The sequence below is a fragment of the Convolutriloba macropyga genome, chromosome 2 (genome assembly GCF_964194025.1).
Source record: "Convolutriloba macropyga chromosome 2, txConMacr16.3, whole genome shotgun sequence".
NCBI classification, from domain to species: domain Eukaryota; kingdom Metazoa; phylum Xenacoelomorpha; order Acoela; family Convolutidae; genus Convolutriloba; species Convolutriloba macropyga.
This window is the reverse complement of record NC_134469.1, coordinates 75398729-75423580: the sequence shown is the minus strand read 5'-3', so window position 1 is coordinate 75423580 and position 24852 is coordinate 75398729. Positions and strand designations below refer to the sequence as shown.

At 35.1% G+C, this 24852-nt stretch overlaps 1 protein-coding gene across 1 annotated transcript in view; it reads right to left on the bottom strand.

Moving 5' to 3' along the window:
• LOC142334998 (uncharacterized) overlaps positions 1-24852 on the bottom strand; it is a 253501-nt gene that overhangs the window by 137904 nt on the left and 90745 nt on the right. The window lies entirely within an intron of this gene.

Here is a 24852-nt window from a genome sequence, read left to right as displayed (position 1 = left end):
CATTGTAATAACTGAATTTAAAATTGTATACTTGTAGCTAAAAACTGTTGTTCTGTGTGATTTAATTTCAATCAGGAGAACGGACAACGATCCAGTTAAATTTGTCTGAACATGTAACATTTGATCTCTTGAATATAGAACTTGGTTGCAAGCCATCATTAATCTAGAGTTATAAAGAATTAAAGTAACTGCTTTATCTGGAACTTCCGAATAATTTTTCTTAGTTTCTATAATTTTGCGTTTACAACTATTCACGTTCTTCACTTCATCTGCAATTATAAACATTTCATTGTTCATTTTCCCCTTTATTTCATTCCATCGCTTGTTATTCTCTTCTAATTGAAATAAAGCAAATTTAAATTCTTTTCTGTTTTGATCTGTTACTCCGCCTGATCCAAAAATGCATCCCAGTGAACAAGCAAGGCCTGCACCATCAGTTACTGCTGTTAGTGCTCCAAATGCAAGAAGAACTGGTCCTCGTTTTTGTCTTGATAACACTTTTTGTCCCAAATCATTTTTTTTCTTTTCGTGTTTTGTAAATTTGGCCTTGATATCTTCAACATCATCTTGAGCTGAAATTAGTTGTTTTTCAACATTTTCAGTCAAATTAATGAAGGTCAAGCCAATTTCATTTGCTTTCATATGTTTAAGATCACATCCAAACTCACATTGATGCTAAGAACTGTTTCAGAGCAGTTAAAAGTTTTCCAACTGTTGGTGTATTTTTGTGTCCAATCGAGGAAACGGTTCCAGAAATTGAATGTTAACAAATTTTTCTGCCAATAAAAATTTTTGTTGATAAATTATTTTGATCCATTTTTGTGAGTCATCGCTGTTGTTATAGAGTAATTTGAATATTACTAATAGAAAGAGAGGTTTTTTCAAGGAAATTATTTTTGTTTGTTTTCTTATCAAAATGAATTTTAACAGGGCTTAGTTATGAACAAATTGGCCAATCTGAGAAGTATTTGCTAGCCTGTAAGATAAAAAACTTGATATACATTTTTCTTTATTAAAAACAAATTTATAAGCTGCGAGGTAAGTAAAATAAATTTTTGTTGATTTTTATCCGCAGACAACTTAAAAATCCTGGAGACAAAGAAGTTATTTTTATCGTAAAGACTTTCCAGCTGTAATTATAAATCAATATTGTTCAGTTGATCGAAGATTTGTGATTACTTTATCAACAAAATTTGACATAATCAAGCATATAAATTTTTCAATTTTTATTGCGTCATTAAGGTTTAAATTTTTTCTTAATTTCAAATCTGATCCTCAAGATACCGGCAATGAAGATTTTTACAAAGCGAGCTTAGAAATCTGCTAAACGGCGCGCAGTGCACATAATATTTAACAGCTATTAAAGTAATATAGTTTCTTTTGTCTATTTAGGGCTCATCTTTATGATATAAATAAGGTGTTTCTGGTAATGTACAATTTTAAACTCACGTGGCAAAAGGTAAGAATATTTTAAGTTGAAATGAAGTTCGTCATATACTGCATGCTGCATTCTTTCTGTTTTGCTTGTACGCAAAAAAACATCTGGGTTAAGTGTGTTGTGCTGCCAAAATAAAATTATATTTTTGTAATCTGATGTAGTTGTCTATGAGTCAATTAAAACTGAATATCCTTGTCCAGAAGTCAGCAGGGTTGCAATCAACAGTAAATGGGTTGTCCGTGTGTATCTGGGTTGTGTCATCTGTGTCTGCTGCTGGCCGTATCTGGTTGCGTTTATCATAATGACCAGATGTTAAATAAAGTTTATTTAACTTGAATAGTTTTTTTAGGTTAGGTTAATCAGAATACATTCTTTAAGATAACAGGTCAATAACACGAGAATCTTTTACTGAAATTTCAGAATTTAGTAATCAGTTTGCTAATAACGATTACTAATCTTCTCTGGGCTGAAATCCAGTGCCAGTAAAACATGTTAAAATTGCGAATGATTGGAAAGCAATTCAGACTGAATTTATCGATCATGCATTTGGACATTATTTAATTGGAGAGCGGGTAAAATTCTAATGCAATTTGTAATCGCTGTCGGCTAATGGGAACGCAGAGACAAAGCTTGTAATCAAATAGTTGTATTAGAAATAGTGGTTGACAATTGTGGCGATTAACACAAAATTCAGTCCCTCTTTATTACCCCAAATAACTGCACTTTAACATTCATGGTGATCACATTTAATTTATAACTTTCTTGACTTCCTATGACATCCGATTTAACTAGCTATCTTCTCTGATAATTTAATTCTCCAAAAGATCAAGGGTCAACAAATCATACATAACAATATGAAAAGTTGGGGATAAATCTGATATAAATAGCACGTGTTAGCTCAATGTTGCAATAACTCATTTCATACATAACCAAGATATAAATCAACACGTCGATTGAGGTACGTATATCTTTTCATATTTTAAACAATTAACATTATATTTTCAATACTCCTCCAATCATTTTAAGTGTTTGATCCGAGTAGGACATCACGAAAAAGTAATACTTTGTTCCTCCCCAATGCTTTTGTGATTGTGTCAGCCGGCATGCGATCGGTAGGTAAGTAGTTTAGCTCTAATAGTTGGCTTTCTCCTAAATTCCGAATGGAGTGCACTTTTAGTGCGAAGTGCTTTGTCTTTCCGTGATTCATCGTATTTTTACTAAGAGCAATACAAACTTGAATGTCTACAAAGACGTTTACTGGCTACTGGATTTATAAATCTAGTTCTCGTTATAGGTTTTCTAAATGTTTTGCTTCTTTACTTGCCTCGACTACGGCGTTAAGCTCAAATTCAGCTGTTGAAGTAGATACACACTTTTGTAACTTGTTAGCCCAACTGATTGCACCTGAACTATTATTAAGTTTAAAACAAAAGCCACTTGTACTTTTTCTATTGTCTATGATGCTTGCCCAATCTGAGTCTGAAAATCCTCTTAACTCCAGTTCCTCACTTTTTCTAAAAAACATCTTCTCTAATTTTGTCCCTTTTAGGTAACGTAAATACCATTTTGCAGCGTTCCAATGTCGCTTTACAGGATTTTGAACAAAAGAACTTAATAAATTAGCTGCGTGCGCAATATCTGGTCCACTCGTTTATTCCAGATAATTCAGGCATCCCACTATACCACTATAGTCAAATGACTGAGTTTCACTATGCTCATTGCTGCCTATTTCTGGTGAATCTAATTTTGACAGTTTCAGGCTAACATCCAATGTTGTTTCCAGTGTTTTCGATTCGCTCATGTTAAACTTTTCTAGCAATTTTTCCAAATAAGCTTCTTCACTTAGCTTAATTTCGTTTTCTGTTCGCTCAATTTTTATATTTAAGAACCAACTAAGATCTCCATATTTGCTAATTTGAAATCGCCCACTAACTTTGTTTTTAAAGCTCTCACAAAAGTCCTTCTGCAATCCTAATATCACCATATCATCTACCCAAACACACACTAGTCCCTCAATAGCATTTTGACATTTCTTTATGAAAAGAAACTCATCTTGAATAGCCGCTGTAAAACCTAATTGGTTGAGAAAATTTTTGATTGTTAAGTACCAATTTCTACCGGACTGTTTCAATCCATATATACTTTTCCTCAGCTTATAAATTAATGGATTTCCTTGCTTGTCAAAATTCTTGAACCCTTTGGGCTGTTGCATGAAGATTTCTTCTTCGATGTCATTGTTAAAGTATGCTGATTTGATATCCATTTGTTTCAACTTGGTGTTTTTATATAGTGCGTAGCTTATCAGTACACGAATTGTTGAGAAGCGTGTTGTTGGTGAGTACGTTTCGTTGTAATCCCGACCTGGAATTTGGCTAAATCCTTTTGCTACGAATATTGCCTTATACTTTGTTATCTCCCCGCTAGGACCAAACTTAAGTGCAAAGTAACAGCGGCTACCAATGGGTTTAATTCCTTTGTTCTCTACCAGTTGCCAAACTTTATTTTCCACTAAAGAGTTGTATTCGAATTTCACTGCTTCGTACCAGTTTTCATCCCTAATTGCTTCACCAATAGACTGAGGTATTAATTCGTTGTTCACTTATTCACCAAGAAAGGCTACCGCGTTTAAATCTCTATCATTATCTGACTGATGCTTGTTGACTATCTCCTCCTTCATTTATTTAACTTCAATAAACATTTCGTTTTCGTTAAAGGTTACATTCCGAGATTTTCTAACCTTAAAGACCTCTTTGTCATTTCGAATACCTATCAGATATGTCTTACTATTTTCTGCAGACTCCAAAAATATTCCTTTTTGAGAAGTTCTATCAATCTTACTTGGACAAATTTTTTCAACATGAACCAAAGCTGAAGAACCAAACAGTTTGATAAACTCTAAGTTTGGTTTCTTCTTGTACATTGCCTCAAAAGTTGTCTTTTGAATATCTGAATGGAAACAAAAATTTTTAATCCCACTTGCCATATTAAGTGGATATGGCCAATACTCTATTTCTAAACCTGACTGCTCTAAAAGGCATCTAGCCATTGGGATGATTGTCCCCCAATTCTTCTCAACTTTTCAGTTTTCGTGTGTTGTGTACGGTGCCGAGAACTCAGGTCTTACACATTTTTGTCTACATAATTGTTTTATGTCATTTGAGACATATTCCCCTGCACCGTCGCAAACTAAGGTCCTGGTTGTCCTATGTGAAAAAAGTGCTGTTTGACTTTTTCAAAAGCCTCGTCCCTTGACCTCAAAAAATGAAGTTTCTGATATCTGCTAAAACTATCCACGAAACCTATTGCATACCTGTGGCCATCGATCGCTTCCGGTTGGATTGGCCCTAAAATGTCAGTATGGACAATTTCTAGCCTCGCTTGCTCTTGTTCCTGAGTCTTTTGGTACTGGAAATTTCTTTGATTTATTTAGCTGACATGTTTTACAGTTTGTTAAGTTGTGCTCGCTTAGTTTTAGTCCTACTGCGTCATCTTTTAGTTTGTATATGTCCTCAACATTATTATGGCCCAAAATCTTATGCCACAAACTAAGGGGATCTCCGTTTGCTAAATTGCACTGCTCTGAGATTTCTTTGTAATCAAAGTTGTTCCAGATAAGCAAACTATCTCATTCCTCAAAAGGGAAAATTGCTCCGTTCTTAGTTCGTATTTCCAAAGTTCAACCAAATATAACCTCATTGCCTGTTGCTCTAAGTTTTGACACTAATACCAGATTCCCTGTGTTGTTCGGAAGAAGCAACGCATTATTTGATCTTTTTTCTTTCTGAGCCATTGGAATCCAAAACCCTAATTTCAAATGTTCCTTTCCCACTAATTAGATTTTTAATGCTGTTTGCATCAGTGATTGAAACCGAATATTCCTTGTCCATATCTATGAATAAACTTTCGTCCTTGATCATATGACTGGTAGCACCTGAGTCCAAAACTAGCTCATTTGCAAGCTTGTTTTTTGACGTTTGAAAAATGGAAAAAAAATTTTCTGCTTCTTCTTCTTCTTCTTCTTCTTCTTCTAAATTCTGTTCCTCAACTAATTTTTGCGAGCCTCTCTGATTGGATCTTCTGTTTTGACTGACGAATTTTTTCTCAGGTTTCTACAAAATTTAGCAATTTGTCCGTGTTCACCACACTTAAAACATTTTATTGGGGAAGCTTTGGGTTAATCATGAGTCGATTTCTTAAGCCTACATTCTTTTGCGATGTGTTCTATTTTCTGGCAATTGAAACATTTCCAGTCCTTATTAAAGAAAACGCTCTCTGTTTTTGTTTTCACTTTTTCGTGATCGAAGTTTATCAGGTCTCGCTTAATTTCCTCTAGAGATTTCTTGTCTTTGCTGTAGTTCACGAGTGTTGAGAAGTTTTCATATTCCTTCGGAAGCCCTTTTAGAATTATTGAAATAAACATTTTTTCACTAATCCTTTCATTCACTACTGTTAAATTGGATTGCATATCATCTGCTCTGGTGAAATAATCTACTATACTCTCACTTGAAGTCTTTTTAAGGCTAGTTAATTGTGCTATCAATTTATCTAGCTGAGGTCTCTCGAAACATTTGAAGCGTTGACACAATACGTCCCAAGCTCTAGTGCCATCACCCTTATGTGGTCTAAGAAAAAAACTAATGCTTTGTCTAAAACCTGAACTAACTCGTACCACAAAAACTTCTTCTTCTCTTATAATTCTTCCCGCCCCTTCTCTATAGCTTGCCTGCGTTGCTCCTTCGAAGAATTATTTCTAACAGTTTGCAAATAATCTAGGTAGCTTCTCCAATAAGAACTTTGCCAAGTTTTAAAGAATGCATACGAGCCTCAAACTGTTCAGCAATATACAACAGATCAATCTCACGCCCGCTGAATACCAGTCTTTCTGCTTTTGAGCTCATTGTTAAGACCTTACTTTTTTTCAAATTTCGGTCTGACTCAATTTGACTCTTAACACTAATTGTTCGCTACTGAACCAAATGCTTTTGCTGCCCCAACAACTCTGTCCCCTTTTTTTAAGCTAGTACTGCTCTAGGTAAATATTCCTTTGTAAAAAACTTTGGGCTGTGAAAAAATCGTGTTCGGACTAAGATCAAAACTCTTTTCTTTTCTACAGCGTTTTTGAATCTGTTGCCTATTCGTGGCTTTGTTATAGGACAACGAAGCGGTGATTCGTTATGTTTGTGTGTCAAAAAAAGCACCAGGTTAGCAAGTGTTGTAATATGGTAGCACTTGTTAGAGAAACAAAAATCACTAAGCAAAAAAAGTTTGGTCGAATAAATTAATCTAGAAGTTGGTGTGTTGTTCGAGTTCTGTAGTGTCCTTGACAAAATCGAAAGCAGGACATTGACATTGAGCCAGTGTTTTTCTGCCGCGATCAAGCACGATGAGGATACCAACACCCTCCGAGGATAATATACTCGAACCCTTTTCCTAGTCCTATTTAAGAAATGTTTTACCACCACCTTTTGTGTCTTTCGACCCAAACTTGTTTCTTACAGAAGCACAGCACACACAATTGAAAATGAAACAGTTGTTTAAGCTGAGCTGTTCTCAGCTATACTAAGCAATCTTGGTTTCCCCGACAGCTCTGTTATACAATTGAACCTCCGCGCACATCACTGATCCCCACAACAGCTCCACTCACTCTTACTTCACAAGCAGAATCCACTGCTTAGCTACACACACTTAGCACTCCACGATTGAAGTCCCCCAACCAGGTACACAAGCTCTCGACTCCACAGATGAAGTCCCCCAACCAGCTACACGAGCCGCCCACTTCACAAATGAAGTCCCCCATCTAATTACACAAGCTTCCAACTCCACAATTGAAGTCCCCCAACCAGCTACAGAAACTTCTTACTCTTGCTCCTTCTGGTCTTACTTGGCCACTTCTTGACTACAAGGCTGGTCCCTCTGTCTTCTCTGTCTTCCTCCCCCAGTGATTTCAGCTACCATCTTTTATAGCAAAGAGGCTCAGCAACAAAGTTTTTTTTATTTACGAGGGGGATTGATTACTTAACTTAGAAAAGCTCTGGGCCCATAACCTGTCGGCTAATGGGAACGCAGAGACAAACCTTGTAATCGAATACTTATATTAGAAATAGTGGTCGACAATTGTGGCGATTAACACAAAATTCAGTCCCTCTTTATTACCCCCAAATTACTGCACTTTTACATTCATGGTGATCACATTTAATTTATAACTTCCTTGACTTCTTATGACATCCGATCTTAACTATCTATCTACTCTGATAAATTAAATCCTCAAAAGAGAGTTATCAAGAATTCTCCGATTATGTTGATGACTATCATTGTCTTCCTTCAAAAATTATCTGAATTATTCGTGAATCTAGATTTCATCAGAAACATTCTCTTACAGAATCAAAGATATATTCGTATTCTAGTTCCAAAAGTTTTCCAATGGAGTCACTGGTAAAATTCAAAATTCCTGCCAATTTTTTTTGTCATTTTGATGCGCTCTTTCAATTTAGCCCGTGGTTTACTGAGGCTCATGTGGAAACCGGTGGTAAAGATTCCATATCATACACACCCATTGGAAAAAAAACTGGTCATTATTTTTGAGCGTGGTGTGAAATCCGTTACGTTGGAGAAACATATTCGTAATGTTTAAAACTTTATTTGCTTTGTTAAAGCTGCTTCACTCCACCCGGACTTTGTGTGCACAGTGTTATGAGTTTTACAACAGGACCGTCTTTGGTCTTGGGTTTGGAGGCATTTGATAAGGTAGATATTGAACGCGCTCAAAAAACCGTACAAAACTATGAAAATGGATTAGGAAACTCCGCATATAACTGCTTGAAAATCAAGTGCAGTTGAGTGGGGAATAAAGCGTGATACTTTGTCATAACTTCTAGCGAAAATACAGAACATTTTGTTGCACTTAATAATTCCATTTAACCAATTCTAGTAACTAATGTTTCCAGTAAGCGTGGGCGGCCAACTGGTCCTTCTTAGCAACGGAAAAAAAGTTTTAGGCTCCCCAAGCAACAATTGTGTTTCGAAGAAAAGAAGGAGCAGGATTTTGGTGATAATTCAAATAAGTGGTGGCAATAGTAAGTAAAAATAATTTTCCTTTTGTATTTAGAGCAAATGGAAAAGCGGTTTACAAACGACATATTACGTTACTGTACTGCACTGCAGTGTATAGGCCAATATGAGTGGAATAAATTGAAAAAAAATTGCATGTTCTACAACGCCTAGCGAGCAGATTTTTTTATTCTCCTGTGAAAATTTTGACAAAATTGGGCTTAATTGTAAATTTGAACAAGTTTTTAGCAATTCATTCTTTGGAATTTGAAATTTGAAGTTTTGTGTTGCTTTTGAGCGCTTTTGAGCTGCTTGTATTCTGAATCACATAGAGCTTTAAAACTGTAGTTTAATTGTTACTGGGACAAACATAGGAAAATGTTTGCTGCAAAAGGTAAGTTATAAGAGATAGATTTTGTATAAGAATGAAAGAAAGGAGAAGGAATTGTGAAAGAAAGATCAATTTTATAAACAAGTAGTTAAGTAGACTGAACATGCTGTGCTTGTTTCCTTACGCAACCGTTTTTTGAGACAGTATTAGCAACTTGCGGCGATTCAGTTCGTCGGCTTTTAGTTACATTTGCTGCTGTAACCGTTGAACTTGGCGGTGGTTGTGTAATTCCAGGCGGTCTTTCTACCCTTTTCTCAGCTATGAAAGGAGCTAAGTTAGAAACAGGCGCTTTAGGCTCTGAGTGTACTGCGCTCTGATATTGTACTGGCATTGATTTTCTGTTGTTGGACTTCTGAAATTGCTATACGAAATTTTAGGCGAAACACTTCCATTTATTTTTGAATCTGCTGTGCTGAACTCTAAGGGTGACGATTCATTAGATTGTCGTATTTCTGGTGTTTATTCTGCTTGTTGAAATTGACTCTGTGGAGAGCTAGGTTGGGTTTAACAAATTATATTACGTTTTATCGTTCGGTTGATTCGTTTTTGAACTAACACTTTTCTCTTATCATTCCAAAGACTAAAAAGAGATTCGTCGATACAGTTATCAAAGAATTCTGTCACGCAAAATTTCAGGGACTAAATGAGAGCAACAAAGCTTTCCTATTTCACTTTAATCTCCTGTACTATGTACTGAGGCTTTTTAGCTTTAGGCTAACTCTATGAACAATTTGATTATGATTTGTTCCAATTTTTCTTATGAGGTAGTTGCCTCTAGTTAAAAATTTCTCTATGTTGTAAAAAGCCATTCACTTGCATTGCATGTTACTATTTTTCCCATGTTCATTAGAAAATTTTAGGCTTAAAAAGCAAGCAATATTCTGCACCTTTCAAAGGAACTGCTTTTGCTTTTCTGTCTTAATAATCCCGATATTTAAAAAAGTTTTTCAGCAAGGCTTCCTTTTTTGGCCGAATATTGTCGACCTTTTAATTTGCACGTCCGCTATGTAGTCGAAGTAACCTTTCGGTATGTGAATGTTAGCATTATTAAACTTCAGGTCTATGCCAATTTTTTTTTCCTGCCAATTTTTTTTTGTCATTTTGATGCGCTCTTTCAATTTAGCCCGTGGTTTACTGAGGCTCATGTGGAAACCGGTGGTAAAGATTCCATATCATACACACGCATTGGAAAAAAAACTGGTCATTATTTTTGAGCGTGGTGTGAAATCCGTTACGTTGGAGAAACATATTCGTAATGTTTAAAACTTTATTTGCTTTGTTAAAGCTGCTTCACTCCACCCGGACTTTGTGTGTACAGTGTTATGAGTTTTACAACAGGACCGTCTTTGGTCTTGGGTTTGGAGGCATTTGATAAGGTAGATATTGAACGCGCTCAAAAAACCATACAAAACTATGAAAATGGATTAGGAAACTCCGCATATAACTGCTTGAAAATCAAGTGCAGTTGAGTGGGGAATAAAGCGTGATACTTTGTCATAACTTCTAGCGAAAATACAGAACATTTAGTTGCACTTAATAACTCCATTTAACCAATTCTAGTAACTAATGTTTCCAGTAAGCGTGGGCGGCCAACTGGTCCTTCTTAGCAACGGAAAAAAAGTTTTAGGCTCCCCAAGCAACAATTGTGTTTCGAAGAAAAGAAGGAGCAGGATTTTGGTGATAATTCAAATAAGTGGTGGCAATATTAAGCAAAAATAATTTTCCTTTTGTATTTAGAGCGAATGGAAAAGCGGTTTACAAACGACATATTACGTTACTGTACTGCACTGCAGTGTATAGGCCAATGTGAGTGGAATAAATTGAAAAAAAATTGCATGTTCTACAACGCCTAGCGAGCAGATTTTTTTATTCTCCTGTGAAAATTTTGACAAAATTGGGCTTAATTGTAAATTTGAACAAGTTTTTAGCAATTCATTCTTTGGAATTTGAAATTTGAAGTTTTGTGTTGCTTTTGAGCGCTTTTGAGCTGCTTGTATTCTGAATCACATAGAGCTTTAAAACTGTAGTTTAATTGTTACTGGGACAAACATAGGAAAATGTTTGCTGCAAAAGGAAGTTATAAGAGATAGATTTTGTATAAGAATGAAAGAAAGGAGAAGGAACTGTGAAAGAAAGATCAATTTTATAAACAAGTAGTTAAGTAGACTGAACATGCTGTGCTTGTTTCCTTACGCAACCGTTTTTTGAGACAGTATTAGCAACTTGCGGCGATTCAGTTCGTCGGCTTTTAGTTACATTTGCTGCTGTAACCGTTGAACTTGGCGGTGGTTGTGTAATTCCAGGCGGTCTTTCTACCCTTTTCTCAGCTATTAAAGGAGCTAAGTTAGAAACAGGCGCTTTAGGCTCTGAGTGTACTGCGCTCTGATATTGTACTGGCATTGATTTTCTGTTGTTGGACTTCTGAAATTGCTATACGAAATTTTAGGCGAAACACTTCCATTTATTTTTGAATCTGCTGTGCTGAACTCTAAGGGTGACGATTCATTAGATTGTCGTATTTCTGGTGTTTATTCTGCTTGTTGAAATTGACTCTGTGGAGAGCTAGGTTGGGTTTAACAAATTATATTACGTTTTATCGTTCGGTTGATTCGTTTTTGAACTAACACTTTTCTCTTATCATTCCAAAGACTAAAAAGAGATTCGTCGATACAATTATCAAAGAATTCTGTCACGCAAAATTTCAGGGACTAAATGAGAGCAACAAAGCTTTCCTATTTCACTTTAATCTCCTGTACTATGTACTGAGGCTTTTTAGCTTTAGGCTAACTCTATGAACAATTTGATTATGATTTGTTCCAATTTTTCTTATGAGGTAGTTGCCTCTTGTTAAAAATTTCTCTATGTTGTAAAAAGCCATTCACTTGCATTGCATGTTACTATTTTTCCCATGTTCATTAGAAAATTTTAGGCTTAAAAGCAAGCAATATTCTGCACCTTTCAAAGGAACTGCTTTTGCTTTTCTGTCTTAATAATCCCGATATTTAAAAAAGTTTTTCAGCAAGGCTTCCTTTTTTGGCCAAATATTGTCGACCTTTTAATTTGCACGTCCGCTATGTAGTCGAAGTAACCTTTCGGTATGTGAATGTTAGCATTATTAAACTTCAGGTCTATTGGGTTTAATGGTATTCGTCCATTGAAAACCAAGCTTGGGGGTCAACCGATTGTATTGTTTTATTTCGTATTATGTTGGAAGACTGCTAGGTCTATATGCTTGTGCCAGTCGTGTTGTATTTGATATTCACAAATTTTCAAGTAGCATTTTAGTGGTCCTTGTGAACTCTCGACTACTCCTATAGTTTGTGCATATTTCAACATAGCCTGTTCTATTTGAAACTCAAGTAGTGATGAAAATTCTTTTAGCTTTTTTGAAGTGAATTGAGTATTTGTATAATGCTGCAACAGAAATTGAAGTGAGTAGATGGGCAAACATATATTTAGTAAATACGTCCATTCCCGTAATAATGTATGAAAAACACCCAGATTTCGGAAACGGCCCTTCTAAATCAATTTGTAAAATATCCGCATGCAAGTTTGTATTTGAACTAACCTGAGATAGTTGTTATTGTTTTCTTTGTTGTTTTGGAGATCTGGCTGGAAGACTACTTAAACAGTTGTTAATATATTGAATGAGAATTTCAAGGAAGTCGGAAAAAAACTTTTCCGTCTGAATTCACGATTCATCTTCTGTATTCCAGTATTGCCTTTCATTTTAGAGTTACGTATTCTATAAATCAGTTCTGTTCGTAACTGCTTTGGTACCACAGTTTGCTCTATATAGTTTTTACCAGTAGGATCAAAGAATTTTCTGCACAAAAGACCATTGTCAACTATGAGTCGACCAAAATGTTAATGGTATTTCTGTAAGTTATGTGAACTGTACCGTTGCATATGTTTTGCTTTTCTCCGTTGAACTATCATCGGGCTGTTCTATAAGTAATATGAATCCCGCGGCATAGAAACTTGCGTCACACACAATAATGAATTGGCAATGCGGTTTAGCATTTTTCAACGATAGATTGCACGCTTTGACTAAATCATCTTTAAGTACTTGCAGACTATTTTCGTGTTCGTTATTAAAATGAAAAGATGACTTTTTACGAAACAATTTGAAGAAAGGATGTAATTTTAAAGCGAGGTTTGGAATAAATTTTTCAAAGTACTGCATAAATCCAATGTGACGTCTAACCTGTTTAAGTGTTTTAGGCAATTTAACTGATTGAAGAAATTCCTCAACTTTCGGTTTGTTTCGAGTTTTTCCAATTGCTGAAATTTTACGTCCAAGAAACTTTGTTTTCGGTATGCTGAAATAACATTTGTCAATTGCCAACTTGAGGCCTAAGTTTTGAATAAACTGGAAAATACAATTATGGTTGTCAATTAGTGCTTTGAAATTTTCTTGCTTCACTTCCGAAATCATCAAAATATACAAAACAATTGTCACTTGCCACAAAAAATTGTAAGTGTTTGCTTACACAAGAACTAAAAGCTTTCGGTGAGCAGTTTAAACCTTGTGCTATTCGTCTGAACGCAAATGTTCTTCAACCAAAATTAAACGCTAAAAGTTGCATATTTATTTCATCAATCATCTGCATTAAGAAGTAGGCCTGACTACAGTCCTTTTTTCAAAAATTTATTTTCCAGCTAGATGTGCAGATTCTTCTGCCATTGTAGGTATAAGGAAGTTATTGTTTTTTAGTCATAACGCAGTAAATGATTTATTTGTCTAAAATCGATTAGAATTCTTCATTTTTGCGAAGACTGCCGTTGGGCAAAAACTGGCGAATTGTGACTCATTCCAATTAAATTTTGATAGAAATTTGTTTCGATTCTCAGCTTCTAAGTTTGGGTTAAGTTGTTCATGCTGTTTAAGTTTTTTGAGGTTTTCGTACACTTTTTCCCACACTCCTTGTAGATTTTCACCTAGTGTGCAATTTTTTGGGGTTGGAAACCAAAGTTTGTCTCATGGCGTCTAATTTTATTGCAACAAATAAATTTTTGTTTTCGAAAATTGTCTTCTGATAACGAGTCTGTGATCGAAGATAGTAGGCATAGATGGAAAGATAGAATGGTAGATGCATGAGTTGGTTTAAAAACTACAATTTTTGCAATTCTAGTTTTCGCCGACATAGAAACGGGATATGAGTTTAGATTATTTACGCGGACAGCTGATTGTAAGTTTTCATCTTATCGATTCATTGATGAAATTAGACATAAACTTTTCTTCTTTTCAAATAAAATTGAAGGGTCGGTTGATTTGTACGTAAATTTACAACTAATATAAGGTTTTGCTTATTGCACTTCAATGATTTTTTTGTTGGTCTGGTTCTAACAAAGTTTTGCTGATAGTTTCAAGGAGGAGATTCTTTTGACTCAAATTCTTATTCTGAGAGATTAGCGAGTTTATACTTAATGTAAAGTCTGATAATTTCAGCAATTTGTTCGAAGGCTGAATGATAATGTTATTTTTGACAACGAATGTTATGCCCAAAAATGGTGAGCTCATTTCTTTTAAAATAAGAAAATCTTCTTTTTAGTTATTCAATCCCAATTAAATGTAAAGTTATGCTTTTCCACAAACATTGATTTGTTGTCCATCAGAAACCATGACTTTGTTGGATGAGAAGTGGCAAGGACTTTGATACTCTCTGGACTGCCACTTTCAATTTTTTGAAACAAAATTCTGGAAATGGCACCAAAAAGAGCGCCACTGTCAATAAAGTGTTTAATTATAAGAGTATTAAAATGTAAAGGCACGTAGAAAAGTTTGGTACCAAAAATTGGCATAGAATGAGCTGTGTTAGTAGTAAGCGCCGATAAAAATGAATGCTCTATCTTTAGTTTTTTGAATTCGTTGATACGATTGGTATGTTTTTACCTCTTTGCGGTGGTGATTTAAACCAACCTTTATTCTGGACGTGACCGGGCTGTTCACATGTGCGACAGATAGGTGTGTTAAAACGAAATCCAAGTCTTCTGTTCAAGAAACATCCTCCGAAGTTTGGTTGATAATAATTAACAATATTTTGCTGTTGCTGGTTTTAAGACTGGTTGATAATAGGAACACTGTATTGTTGTTGCTGATTTTGAAAACTTTTTTCTGTTAAATGGCTGAACGAAACTGTATCTTCCTCTGTTGTTAATATTGTTGAATCTCCGGTTGTTCAAATTCAAATTCATCCTGTTCATTTGTTTACTGAGATCTCGTTGACCTGCTGCCAAATTTTCCTTGTGTTATACTGTTAATAGTTGCTGCAAGATTGATTTTTTTGTTTGGCATTTTGTTATTGTACTTTGTCTGGTTGTGCTAGCTTTCGAAACTGGATCAAACTGAGAAATGTAATAAAAAGCACAGGATATAAAGAGATAAAGAGCAGGAACAAGAAATAATAACTCATTTCATAACGAAGAAGAACAAAAATGATAAAGTCTACCTGTTTGGGGGCAACCAGATAGTGCCATACAACTGCTTTTTGAATCCCTTTTTTTGTTTTTTTTTGACAAAAATATTTATAAGCTGGTTTTTCTGGTTCCCCGACCCTTTATTGGGTTCCCATTATCTTCAATTTTAGATCGGCTGGCAATTTTTTCCAAGTTCTTGCCGCAAAAAACCTATTGGGGGACAAAAATACAAAAATATGGAATTTTTTAGCTAAAAATCTGCTTACAATTTCTTAAAATCGGATACATGCACACTTAAAATTTGCAAAAGTGAGCAATGGCGAACAATAGCGCGTAGAAATAGCGTGAAAAGTGGTATAAAAGTGTGACATAGTAACGCCCTTTTGTCTAGCTTTGCACAATATGGCGGGAAATTAGCACAAATTTGCAAAGAATTATGAACCGAATTTAAATCGCCGAGGTATAGTTTGAACGACAAATTTTAATGTAGCACAATAAAATTACTATAAAGCTGACAAAAACCTCAAAAATAGGGGGACACTTTTTGTAATCGGTCAAAAAAATTAAGTGTCCCACCCCCTTGATTGCTATCCGAAGATTTAAGCGAAAGACTTTAATTTATTTGTGAACCTGGTGTGTTAAATTGTAAGGGTGACGATTCAATAAATTTTTGTGTTTCTGGTGTTCGTTCTGCTTGTTGAACTTGACTCTCTGGAGTGCTAGGTTGGGCTTAACGAGTTATAATATCCATTGTGTTAATGCGTTTTTGAACTGACACTTTTCTATTATCATTCCAAGGACTAAAAAGAGCTTCGTCGATATAATTAACAAAGAATTCTGTCTCACGCAAAATTCCAGGGACTACAGGATCAGCAGCAAAGTTTTTTATTTCACTTCAATGTCTTGTACTGTGTACTGAGGCTTTTTGGCTGTAGGCTAACTCTATGAACAATTTGATTATGATTTGTTCCAATTTTTCTTATGAGGTAGTTGCCTCTAGTTAAAAATTTCTCTATCTTGTAAAAAGCCATTCACTTGCATTGCATGTTACTATTTTTCCCATGTTCATTAGAAAATTTTAGGCTTAAAAGCAAGCAATATTCTGCACCTTTCAAAGGAACTGCTTTTGCTTTTCTGTCTTAATAATCCCGATATTTAAAAAAGTTTTTCAGCAAGGCTTCCTTTTTTTGGCCAAATATTGTCGACCTTTTAATTTGCACGTCCGCTATGTAGTCGAAGTAACCTTTCGGTATGTGAATGTTAGCATTATTAAACTTCAGGTCTATTGGGTTTAATGGTATTCGTCCATTGAAAACCAAGCTTGGGGGTCAACCGATTGTACTGTTTTATTTCGTATTATGTTGGAAGACTGCTAGGTCTATATGCTTGTGCCAGTCGTGTTGTTTTTTATATTCACAAATTTTCAAGTAGCATTTTAGTGGTCCTTGTGAACTCTCGACTACTCCTATAGTTTTTCCATATTTCAACATAGCCTGTTCTATTTGAAATTCAAGTAGTGATGAATGTTCTTTTAGCTTTTTTGATGTGAATTGAGTATTTGTATAATGCTGCAACAGAAATTGAAGTGAGTAAATGGGCAAACATATACTTACTAAATACGTCCATTCCCGTAATAATGTATAAAAAACACCCAGATTTCGGAAACGGCCCTTCTAAATCAATTTGTAAAATATCCGCATGCAAGTTTGTATTTGAACTAACCTGAGATAGTTGTTATTGTATTCTTTGTTGTTTTGGAGATCTGGCTGGAAGACTACTTAAACAATTGTTAATATATTGAATGAGAAATTCAAGGAAGCCGGGAAAAAACTTTTCCGTCTGAATTCACGATTCATCTTCTGTATTCCAGTATTGCCTTTCATTTTAGAGTTACGTATTCTATAAATCAGTTCTGTTCGTAACTGCTTTGGTACCACAGTTTGCTCTATATAGTTTTTACCAGTAGGATCAAAGAATTTTCTGCACAAAAGACCATTGTCAACTATGAGTCGACCAAAATGTTAATGGTATTTCTGTAAGTTATGTGAACTGTACCGTTGCATATGTTTTGCTTTTCTCCGTTGAACTATCATGGGGCTCTTCTATAAGTAATAAGAATCCCGCGGCATAGAAACTTGCGTCACATACAATTATGAATTGGCAATGCGGTTTAGCAATTTTCAACGATGGATTGCACGCTTTGACTAAATCATCTTTAAGTACTTGCAGACTATTTTCGTGTTCGTTATTAAAATGAAAAGATGACTTTTTACGAAACAATTTGAAGAAAGGATGTAATTTTAAAGCGAGGTTTGGAATAAATTTTTCAAAGTACTGCATAAATCCAATGTGACGTCTAACCTGTTTAAGTGTTTTAGGCAATTTAACTGATTGAAGAATTTCCTCAACTTTCGGTTTGTTTGGAGATATTCCAACTGCTGAAATTGTATGTCCAAGAAACTGTGTTTTCGGTATTTTAAATTGACATTTGTCAATCGCCAACGTGAGGCCTAAGTTTCGAATACACTGAAAAATATAATTAAGCTTGTCAATTAGTGCTTTGACATTTTCTTGCTTCACTTCCCAAATCATCAAATTATACGAAACAATTGTCACTTGCCACAAAGGATTGGGTGACCGATTTAAACCTTGTGCTATTCGTCTGAACGCAAATATTCTTCAACCAGAATTAAACGATAAAAATTGCATATTTATTTTATCAGTCATCTGCATTAAGAAGTAGGCTTGACTACAGTCTTTTTCGAAAAAATTTGTTTTCCAGCAAGATTTGCAGTTTTGTCAGCCATTGTAGGTATAACGAAGTAATTATTTTTATAGTCATAACCTATCAAATGATTAATTCGTCTAAAATTGATTAGAATTCTTAATTTTCGCAAAGACTGCCGTTGGGCAAAAACTGGCGAAGAGGATTTTAAAAACGGAAGTGTTGTGATAATATCATAATATTCCATGAAGTCTAATTCAACTAACAGATCATCCCGAAGACGGATTGTGTTTGCAGGGTTTGGTGAAAACAAATGGTGATCATGTTTTGGAGTTAATTTCACCAAACAATCTGCGTTTTTGCCTAAGTCCAGTCTGTGTCTGGAAAAATTTTCATGAAATTAAACCAAAAATTTCTCCATTACCTTTTTTTCATCCTGTGTGAATTGTGACTCATTCCAATTAAATTTTGATAGAAATTTAATTCGATTCTCAGCATCTATATTTGGGTTAAGTTGTTTATGCTGTTTAAGTTTTTGGAGGTTGTCCTATAATTTTTTCCACACTCCTTGTAAATTTTCAACTTTTGAGCAATTTTCTGGGGTTGGAAACCAAAGTTTGTCTCTTGGCGTCTAATTTTGTTGCAACGAAGAATTTTTTGTTTTCGAAAATCGTCTTCTGAAAACGGGTCTGTGATCGAAGATAGTAGGCATAGATGGAAAAAAATAATGGTAGATGCATGAGTTGGTGTAATAATTACAATTTTTTTGCAATTCTGTTTTTCGACGAAATAGTAACGGAATATGGATTTAGATTAATTACGCCGACAGCGGGTTGTAAGTTTTCATCTAATCGAATCATTGAAGAAATAAGACATAAACTTTTCTTCTTTTCAAATAAAATTGAAGTGTCGGTTGATTCGTACGTAAATTTACAACTAATATAAGGTTTTGCTTATTGCACTTCAATGATTTTTTTGTTGGTCTGGTTCTAACAAAGTTTTGCTGATAGTTTCAAGGAGGAGATTCTTTTGACTCAAATTCTTATTCTGAGAGATTAGCGAGTTTACACTTAATGTAAAGTCTGATAATTTCAGCAATTTGTTCGAAGGCTGAATAATAATGTTATGTTTGACAACGGATGTAATGCCCAAAATTGGTGAGCTCATTTGTTCTAAAATAATAAAATCTTCTTTGTAATTATTCAATCGCAAATAAATGCAAAGTTATGCTTTTCCACAAACATTGATTTGTTGTCCATCAGCAACCATGACTTTGTTGAATAAGAAGTGTCGAGGACTTTGATACTCTCTGGACTGCAACTTTCAATTTTTTGAACCAAAATTCTGTAAATGGCACCAAAAAACACGCCACTGTCAATAAAGGGTTTAATTATAAGAGTATTAAAATGTAAAGGCACGTAGAAAAGTTTGGTACCAAAAATTGGCATAGAATGAGCTGTGTTAGTAGTAAGCGCTGATAAAAATGAATGCTCTATCTTTAGTTTTTTGAATTCATCGATACGATTGGTATGTTTGTACCTTTTTGCGGTGGTGGTTTAAACCAACATTCATTCTGGACGTGACCGGGCTGTCCACGTGTGCAACAGATAGGTGTGTTAAAACGAAATCCAAGTCTTCTGCTCAAGAGACCTCCTCTGAAGTTCGGTTGATAATTACCACTATTTTGCTTTTGCTCGTTTTGAAAGACTGGTTGACAATAGGAACACTGTATTGTTGTTGCCGATTTTGAAAACTTTTTCTGTTAAATGGCTGAACGAAACTGTATCTTCCTCTCTGTTTTCTTCCTCTGTTGTTAATATTGTTGAATCTCCGGTTGTTCAAATTCATACTGTTCGTTTGTTTACTGAGATCTCGTTGACCTGCTGCCAAATTTTCATGATGTTATACTGTTAATAGTTGCTGCAAGACTGGTTGTTGTGGGGCCTTGTGTTATTGCATTTTATCGAGTTGTGCTAGCTTTCAAAACTGGATCACACTGAGAATTGTAATAAAAAGCACAGGATACAAAGAGCAAGAACAAGAAATAATAACTCTTTTTATAACGAAGAATTTCAAAAATGATAAAATCTACCATTTAGGGGGGCAACCAGACAGTGCCAGACAACTACTTTTTGAATCCCCTTTTGTTTTTGTAGCCAAAAACATTTATAAGCTGGTTTTCCTGGTTCCCCCGACCCTTTATTGGGTTCCCATTATCTTAAATTTTTGATCGGTTGGCAATTATTTTCAAGATCTTGCGGCAAAAACCTAGTGGGGGTTAAAAATCCAAAAATTGAATATTTGGCCAAAAATCTGCTTACGTTTTCTTAAAATCGGATAAATGCACTCTTAAAATTGGCAAAAGTGAGAAGCGGAGAACAATAGCGCGTAGAAATAGCGTGAAAAGCGGTATAAAAGTGTGACATAGTAACGCGCTTTTGTCTAGCTTTGCACATTATGGCGGGAAATTAGCACAAATTTGCAAAGAATTATGAACCGAATTTAAATCGCCGAGGTATAGTTTGAACGACAAATTTTAATGTAGCACAATAAAATTACAATAAAGCTGACAAAAACCTCAAAAATAGGGGGACACTTTTTGTGATCGGTCAAAAAAATTAAGTGTCCCACCCCCTTGATTGCTATCCGAAGATTTAAGCGAAAGACTTTAATTTATTTGTGAACCTGGTGTGTTAAATTGTAAGGGTGACGATTCAATAAATTTTTGTGTTTCTGGTGTTCATTCTGCTTATTGAACTTGACTCTCTGGAGTGCTAGGTTGGGCTTAACGAGTTATAATATCCATTGTGTTAATGCGTTTTTAAACTAACACTTTTCTATTATCATTCCAAGGACTAAAAAGAGCTTCGTCGATATAATTATCAAAGAATTCTGTCTCACGCAAAATTCCAGGGACTACAGGATCAGCAGCAAAATTTTTTTTGTTTCACTTCAATGTCTTGTACTGTGTACTGAGGCTTTTTGGCTTTAGGCTAACTCTATGAAGAGCTCATTTCTTTTAAAATAAGAAAATCTTCTTTTTAATTATTCAATCCCAATTAAATGTAAAGTTATGCTTTTCCACAAACATTGATTTGCTGTCCATCAGAAACCATGACTTTGTTGGATGAGAATTGTCAAGGACTTTGATACTCTCTGGACTGCCACTTTCAATTTTTTGAAACAAAATTCTGGAAATGGCACCAAAAATAGCGCCACTGTCAATAAAGTGTTTAATTATAAGAGTATTAAAATGTAAAGGCACGTAGAAAAGTTTGGTACCAAAAATTGGCATAGAATGAGCTGTGTTAGTAGTAAGCGCCGATAAAAATGAATGCTCTATCTTAAGTTTTTTGAATTCGTTGATACGATTGGTATGTTTTTACCTCTTTGCTGTGGTGATTTAAACCAACCTTTATTCTGGACGTGACCGGGCTGTTCACATGTGCGACAGATAGGTGTGTTAAAACGAAATCCAAGTCTTCTGTTCAAGAAACATCCTCTGAAGTTTGGTTGATAATAATTAACAATATTTTGCGGTTGCTGGTTTTAAGACTGGTTGATAATAGGAACACTGTATTGTTGTTGCTGATTTTGAAAACTTTTTTCTGTTAATTGTTGAACGAAATTGTATCTTCCTCTGTTGTTAATATTGTTGAATCTCCGGTTGTTCAAATTCAAATTCATCCTGTTCATTTGTTTACTGAGATCTCGTTGACCTGCTTCCAAATTTTCCTTGTGTTATACTGTTAATAGTTGCTGCAAGATTGATTTTTGTTTGGCATTTTGTTATTGTACTTTGTCGGGTTGTGCTAGCTTTCGAAACTGGATCAAACTGAGAAATATAATAAAAAGCACAGGATATAAAGAGCAGGAACAAGAAATAATAACTCATTTCATAACGAAGAAGAACAAAAATAATAAAGTCTACCTGTTTGGGGGGCAACCAGATAGTTTTTGTTTATTTGTTTTTTTTTGACAAAAATATTTAAGCTGGTTTTTCTGGTTCCCCCGACCCTTTATTGGGTTCCCATTATCTTCAATTTTAGATCGGCTGGCAATTTTTTCCAAGTTCTTGCCGCAAAAAACCTATTGGGGGACAAAAATACAAAAATATGGAATTTTTTAGCTAAAAATCTGCTTACAATTTCTTAAAATCGGATACATGCACACTTAAAATTTGCAAAAGTGAGCAATGGCGAACAATAGCGCGTAGAAATAGCGTGAAAAGCGGTATAAAAGTGTGACATAGTAACGCGCTTTTGTCTAGCTTTGCACAATATGGCGGGAAATTAGCACAAATTTGCAAAGAATTATGAACCGAATTCAAATCGCCGAGGTATAGTTTGAACGAAAAATTTTAATAAAGCACCATAAAATTACTATAAACTGACAAAAACCTCTAAAAGACACTTTTTGTAATCGGTCAAAAAAATTAATTGTCCCATCCCGTTTGTAGTCGGGCAGAAAACATTGCGTTGCAAAAAGTGTGCGTCACGCCCGTTGAGTTTCCTGTCAGATTTTTATACTACTTACCCGAAAATTGAATGATCAAAAAGTCTGCAGATGGGAAATCTGAACTCTGGAAATTTTGAGAAAAAAAATTGCAAGTTACTTTTGGTTTTGATCTTTCGGGCTAGCTTTTTCTGTTGTTACGGAAATATTGTCAGACTACGGAAACAATTTTGATGAAGAGTTAATTTTGAATGATTGATAATTGTATTGACTGCAGTAATTGATTATTGAGTTGACAGTTGAATTATTAATTGTTATCAAAATAGGTTTTTAGCAATTATATTAGTCTTGCTGTCTTTTATGCCATTTTTCTGGGCAGCTCTCTTACTAGTCTTTAAGTATTCTCTCCATTACGGTTTTTTGGGAGACAATTCCATTGTGTGAAAAGTGATTCTGTAAATCTTAGATTTTGACTCCCTCAGTCACCCCAGCCCAACACACCCTTGTCCGCTCTCCTCCATCTAGTCATTCAAACCAGCGCTCCCAACTCCAAGCTGATTTTTCAAATTTTCTCACTGTTCTTTGTCTCATTTTTTGCAAGTAGTTTTCCATATCTGGTTCCCGATAATTTGTTAATAACGAGTATACAATTAATTGCCAAAACGTTACATTTCTGAAATGGATAGTTTTCATATAATTTTTAATATAATGCAACCTATTTAGCAGGGCTTCAGTAAACAGCTTCAATTCAAATGCAATTGTGCGATTAATGGTCTCCATTGTCCATGTAGGCCCTCGTAGAGGTCTATGATAAGGGTTTTCAGCACCAACAACATCAGAATTGAGTTACCACCAGTAATTAGAGAGCCACGCGTCAAAATTCAGCAATTGTTTACTGACAGTGGTATAGAAAAATCAATTTATGGTTGAATGTTAGAAATTGCAGTAACTCATTGCAATAGTTGGCTGGGGACGATATTTTTCACAAGGGGTCGAAAGGATACAATAATTTGCCAATATTGAACATATCATTGGTACTTCTTGCAACACTAACTCCCTCTGCTGAGTGGACATAAAAGGAATAGCCCCTCCAAATTAAACCCACCAATATGTGGGGAGCTACTCTGGAAAATACCCTATAATCTTAGCAGATCGCTGAATTTTCTGGAGCCTAATTTTCTAGAACAAGGTAAGTAACAGTTAGTAATGAACTTTCGAGGCTAACTATGTATTTTTTTAGGAAACCTTGAATAAAACAGATATAAAATCAATGGAAATTTTGAAACGAGGTTAATTTTTCAAGTCTAAGGAAATGATTTTGATGGATTTTTTTTAATTTTATTTTATTAATAATTGGACTAATTGATTATTGAGTTTACAGTTTAATTTTTAATTGCTCTCATTTGAAGATTGTACCAATTACATTTGTCCTGTTTTCTATTTATGCAATTTTTCTGAGCAGCTCTCTTACTGTTCTCCAAGCATGGGATTCACAAAACCATTTTTGGGAGAGACTTTCTTTGGGTGAAATCTGGATCTTAATTTTTAAATTACTCCAACACTCACTCGTCCATCCTCCTCCATCTGGCAATTTTAACCAGCTCTAATAACCCCACGCGGTTCGTTAGAGGAATTGGCCCGACGTTAGTCGGTTAGTTTTATGGTTCTCAACCAAATCTTTTGCAATTATTTTTTCCTCAAGAGGACGGTGTTAGAGACGAACGGGCGCAGAGCAGAATGCTATGTAGACTGAGATCTAAGGACGAGTTTTCCGTGCTCTGATTGGTTGAAATTAAATTTATTACTTAGTGGCATTTTTGTGAAAAATACCTACCAAATAGATTAACGAAGTTCTATCCGTGATCACAACCTCGCCCTCGTCAGGGGGGTCGCGGCCATGGAGAAGCCGAGTGGAGCGCACACCATAGATAATAAAGCGACGAGAATTATTTCGCCGTTTCTTGCATTTGTTGTACTTTATTTTAAAAAAAACAATCAGATTATTCGGCCAATCAAATAAAAGCATTCGGCTCAGCGCTCGTCGCTCTATTTCCTAGAACCTTTTCCTTATCTGTCTCCTGAATATACAAATAATTGCGAAAACGAAATTTTTAAGTGGTTCATTTTTATCCTATTTCAAGAGTTTGACTTGTAGTAGTGAGTTTTCATTAGGACTGATTGAGAAAGACTTTTTTGGGAAACTGAAAGGGCTACATTTGACATGATATTTCCTAATTTTTCTCATTAAGAGGGCAGAATGAATAGTCAATTGCGTATCAAGTAAATAGAAAATGTTGCACAAAAGTGTTTGTTAGCATAAAAATTGTTCAATGTTGTCGGTGTGTTGAATTCCAATGAACCATTAGCTCCCCGTAC